Source organism: Oncorhynchus clarkii, chromosome 20 (assembly GCF_045791955.1).
Source record: "Oncorhynchus clarkii lewisi isolate Uvic-CL-2024 chromosome 20, UVic_Ocla_1.0, whole genome shotgun sequence".
Taxonomy (NCBI): Eukaryota; Metazoa; Chordata; class Actinopteri; order Salmoniformes; family Salmonidae; genus Oncorhynchus; species Oncorhynchus clarkii.
Window position 1 is genome coordinate 75,225,190 of NC_092166.1, and position 6,000 is coordinate 75,231,189.

General features: G+C 36.6%; 1 protein-coding gene across 1 annotated transcript in view; it reads left to right on the forward strand.

Annotated features, from left to right (window-relative positions):
• Window positions 1–6,000, forward strand: part of LOC139375688 (inactive heparanase-2-like) — a 261,838-nt gene that overhangs the window by 182,170 nt on the left and 73,668 nt on the right. The window lies entirely within an intron of this gene.

The following is a 6,000-nucleotide window of genomic DNA, read 5'->3' on the forward strand; positions in this document are numbered from 1 at the left end:
GTAGTAGAGAGATACATTAACCTGCTGTAGTAGAGAGATACATTAACCTGCTGTAGTAGAGAGAGACATTAACCTGCTGTAGTAGAGAGAGACATTAACCTGCTGTAGTAGAGAGATACATTAACCTGCTGTAGTAGAGAGATACATTAACCTGCTGTAGTAGAGAGAGACATTAACCTGCTGTAGTAGAGAGAGACATTAACCTGCTGTAGTAGAGAGATACATTAACCTGCTGTAGTAGAGAGAGAGACATTAACCTGCTGTAGTAGAGAGAGACATTAACCTGCTGTAGTAGAGAGATACATTAACCTGCTGTAGTAGAGAGAGACATTAACCTGCTGTAGTAGAGAGATACATTAACCTGCTGTAGTAGAGAGATACATTAACCTGCTGTAGTAGAGAGATAAAGCATTTGTCTAATTTATTGTGCTTCTCTTGCTTTGCACTATCCTGGAGCGTGTTGCGTGTAGCTTGTTATTTGCCATAAGTCATAAGTCTTCAAAGCGGCATTAGGCTATAGAGCCTCAGTGTGTTGCAAAAGTTAGGAGACATCTAATCAGTATAAAACGAAATTAAATTCAGGGAATTATAATTTAAAGGAGAAGGATAGGCTTCAACAACCAATAGCCTACAGTTAGGCTGCTACTTAATATTCTGAATGGAGTTGTTGTTTGTAACTGTAGGATCAGAAAGCGCATGCACTGAAGCCTCAGTTAGCCTAGCTAGCTAATATTAGTTAGCTTAGCTAGCTTCTCTTCACAGTATGATGCATGCAGTCCAAGACAGGTTCTTCCTAATTAGATTTGATGATGAATAACCTAGCTAAGGCAGCTATTAGTCTACTATAGCTTGAGTCTCTCACTCCTCCCTGCTCCCCATGTCACTGGCACACAGTACTGCCCCGCCTCTCTCCCTCCTCTCTCCCTCTCTCCCGCCTCTCCCCCGCCTCTCTCCCTCCTCTCCCGTTTCATCTGCTCCGGTTAATAAAATATCTTTAAAAAGTACTTTTCTGCTGCTTCCCTTACTCGGATCTGATTGGACCGGGTCTGGATCCGACCAGGTGTATACGGAACGGGTCTAGTTGTCTCTATATTTAAAATATATATTTATTAATTTCGGGTCCTGGTGGGAGAGTCGCAGGTCCATTTCGGAAAAGGGTGCAACTTTTTGGCGAGGGCATTCCTTCACCATGTGTGGACAGAGCAATGCAATTTTACAAATAAAAAACACAGCCTTTTGGACAACATCAAGTTCATAACTATGTTTAGAGATTGGTTGGTTTTTCTGGACGCTTCAGTCCAGATCTTCTTTATAGCCATATCTGCTCAGCAGGCTGTCATTCAACTATGCCCCTCACCTGCTCTTCATCAGCAGGCTGGGATGTCCATCAGTACACGTCACCACACACACGCACACACACACGCACGCGCACGCACGCACGCACACACACACACACACACACACACACACAAACGCACGCACACACACACACGCGCACACACACACACACACACACACACACACACACACACAAACGCACGCACGCACGCACGCACACAAACACACACACACGCACACACGCACGCACACACGCACACACACACACACACACACACACACACACACACACACACACACACACACACACACACACACACACTCCCATGGGCGTTTTACAGGCCTGATCAGAAGTATGCTTGGATTTATCAGCCAGTTAAATGTCAAACTTTCAATTAGTCTAGAGAAGAGAAAAGATACTGGTGAGGTGGACTGTAGTATTGTAGTAACATAGTACTGCAGTATTGTAGTAACATAGTACTGTAGTATTGCAGTAACATAGCACTGTAGTATTGTAGTAACATAGTACTGCAGTATTGTAGTAACATAGTACTGTAGTGTTGTAGTAACATAGTACTGCAGTATTGTAGTAACAGAGTAGTGTAGTATTGTAGTAACATAGTACTGCAGTATTGCAGTAACATAGCACTGTAGTATTGTAGTAACATAGTACTGCAGTATTGTAGTACCATAGTAGTGTAGTATTGTAGTAACATAGTACTGCAGTATTGTAGTAGCATAGCACTGTAGTATTGTAGTAACATAGTACTGCAGTATTGTAGTAACATAGCACTGTAGTATTGTAGTAACATAGTACTGCAGTATTGTAGTAACATAGTACTGTAGTATTGTAGTAACATAGTACTGCAGTATTGTAGTAACATAGCACTGTAGTATTGTAGTAACATATTACTGCAGTATTGTAGTAACATAGTAGTGTAGTATTGTAGTAACATAGTACTGCAGTATTGTAGTAGCATAGCACTGTAGTATTGTGGTAACATAGTACTGCAGTATTGTAGTAACATAGTACTGTAGTATTGTAGTAACATAGTACTGCAGTATTGTAGTAACATAGCACTGTAGTATTGTAGTAACATAGTAGTGCAGTGTTGTAGTACCATAGTACTGCAATATTGTAGTAACACAGTACTGTAGTATTGTAGTAACATAGTACTGCAGTATTGTAGTAACAGCACTGTAGTATTGTAGTAACATAGTACTGCAGTATTGTAGTAGCATAGCACTGTAGTATTGCAGTAACATAGTACTGCAGTATTGTAGTAACATAGCGCTGTAGTATTGTAGTAACATAGCACTGTAGTATTGTAGTAACATAGCACTGTAGTATTGTAGTAACATAGTACTGTAGTATTGTAGTAACATAGCACTGTAGTATTGTAGTAACATAGTACTGTAGCATTGTAGTAACATAGTACTGCAGTATTGTAGTAACATAGTACTGTAGTATTGAAATAACATAGTACTGCAGTATTGTGGTAACATAGTACTGTAGTATTGTAGTAACATAGTACTGTAGTATTGTAGTAACATAGTACTGTAGTATTGTGGTAACATAGTACTGCAGTATTGTAGTAACATATTATTGTGGTATTGCAGTAACATAGTACTGTAGTATTGTAGTACCATAGCACCATAGTATTGCTGTAACATAGCACTGTAGTATTGTAGTAACACAGTACTGCAGTATTGTAGTAACATAGTACTGTAGTAGTGTAGTAACATAGTACTGTAGTATTGTAGTAACATAGTACTGCAGTGGTGTAGTAACATAGTACTGTAGTATTGTAGTAACATAGTACTGCAGTATTGTAGTAACATAGTACTGTAGCATTGCAGTAACACAGTACCGTAGTATTGTAGTAACATACTATTGTAGTATTGCAGTAACATAGTACTGTGGTATTGTAGTAACATAGCACCGTAGTATTGTAGTAGCATAGTACTGTAATATTGCAGTAACATGGTACTGTGGTTTTGCAGTAACATAGTAACGTAGTATTGTAGTAACATATTAGCATAGTATTGTAGTACCATAGTACTGTAGAATTGTAGTAACATAGTACTGTAGTAGCATAGTACTGCTATAGTGTAGTAACATAGTACTGTAGTATTGTAGTAACATAGCATTGTAGTATTGTAGTAGCATAGTACTGTAATATTGCAGTAACATGGTACTGTGGTTTTGCAGTAACATAGTAACGTAGTATTGTAGTAACATATTAGCATAGTATTGTAGTACCATAGTACTGTAGAATTGTAGTAACATAGTACTGTAGTAGCATAGTACTGCTATAGTGTAGTAACATAGTACTGTAGTATTGTAGTAACATAGCATTGTAGTATTGCCGCACCATAGTACCGTAGAATTGCAGTAACATAGTATTGAAATATTGAAGTACCATATTCCTGCAGTACCATATTGTAGTATTGTAGTAATATAGCACTGTAATAATGTAGTAACATAGTACTGCAGCATTGTAGTACCATAGTACTCTAGTATTGTAGCACCATAGTACGGTGGTATTGTAGTACCATATTACTGTAGTATTATAGTGCCATATTAATGTAGTATTGTAGCAACGTATTCCCATTTTACTGTAGTATTGTTGCACCATAGTACTGTAGTATTGTAGTACCATAGTAATGTAGTATTGTAGTAACACAGTACTGTAGTGACATAGTACTGTTGTATTGCAGTAACATAGTACTGTAGTATTGTAGCACCATAGTACTGTGGTATTGTAGTAACACAGTACTGTAGTATTGCAGTAACATAGTTCTGTAGTATTGTAGTAACATTGTACTGTAGTAACATAGTACTGTAGTATTGTAGTAACATAGTCCCATAGTACTGTAGTACTGTTGTACCATACTACCGTAGTAACATAATACCATAGTACTGTAGTATTGTAGTAATATAGTACTGTAGCAACATAGTCCCATTGTACTGTAGTGATGCATTACCATATCACTGTAGTAACATAGTACCATAGTGCTGTAGTATTGTAGTAGCAGTACCATAGTACTGTAGTATTGTAGTAACGTCGTGCTGTAGTAGAGTTGAATCGTAGTGCTGTTGTATTGCAGTACTATAGTACTTTAGTAACATAGTACCATAGTACTGTAGTATTATAGTACCTTGGTACTGTAGTAACATAGTACAGTAGTACTGTAGTATTGTATTACAATAGTAATGTAGTAAGATAGTACCATAGTACTGTAGTATTGTGGTGCCATAGTACTGTAGTGATATAGTGCCGTTGTACTGTAGTATTGCAGTACTATAGTACAGTAGTAGCATGATACTGTAGTATTTTAGTACCATAGTACTGTAGTACCATAGTACCATAGTACTGTAGTTTTGTAGTACCATAGTACTGTATTACCATAGTACTTTAGTACCATAGTACTGTAGTACTGTAGTATTGTAGTGCCATAGTGCAGTATGTTTTGTAGTACTATAGTAATGTAGTAACATATTACTGTAGTACGTTAGTATTGTAGTACCATTTTACTGTAGTAAAACAGTAACATGGTACTGTTGTACTGTAGTAATTGTATTGTATTACCATAGTAAGACAGTACTGTAGTACTGTAGTAACACACTACTGTGGCATTGTAGTACCATAGTAACATAGTACTGTAATATTGTAGTACCCCAGTCTCATAGTACTGTAGTACCATAGTAACATAGTACTGTAGTATTGTAATACCATAGTAACATAGTGTTGTTGTACTGTAGTAAATAGTACCATAGTAATGTAGTGCCATAGTAACTTAGTACTGTGGTATCATATTACCAAAGTACTGTAGTATTGTAGGACTGTAGTATTGTAGTAGTTTAGTTCCATATTACTGTAGTATTGTAGGACCATACTATTGTAGTATTGTAGCATCATAGTAACATAGTACTATAGTACTGTAGTATAATATAAACTAAGTACTGTAGTATGGAGTGTGCAAAACTGTCATCAAGGCAAAGGTGGCTATGAAACATCTCAAATATAAAATTGTTGTTGATTTGTTAAACACTTTTTTGGTTACTACATGATTCCATATGTGTTATTTCATAGTTTTTGTCTTCACTATTATTCGACAATGTAGAAAATAGTACAAATGAAGAAAAACCCTTGAATGAGTAGGTGTGTCCAGACTTTAGACATGTACTGTAGCTATGTTATCCTTACTCATTGTGTTATTATTTCAAAATATTTTTTATATTTTCTCTCTGCATTGTAAGTAAGCATTTCACTTTTAGTCTACACTTGTTGTTTACGAAGCTTGTGACGAATATAATTTGATTTGATTGATTTGAGACAATGAGTGAGGCTTAGATTGACAAGGTTAGAGGTTAGAACTAGGAACAGGAATTTTTCTGGACGGGTCACTTAGTTTTGATAAATAATTAAATCTGTGATAGGTTTGTACCTACATGTATTTCCATAGTCCAAAATCGATCTAGCCATCTAATGTGGAGTTCCCACCACGTTGGTTAATATCCTATAATATTAGGGGTTAAGTGTAGATTTTAGAAAGGGCACAGTTGTTTTAGACAGGCCTCAGACATACTTAGCATACTGGAATATAAATGTCCCAAATGTGTTTTCAATGTTTAGAAATCATTATTTGTTGTATAGT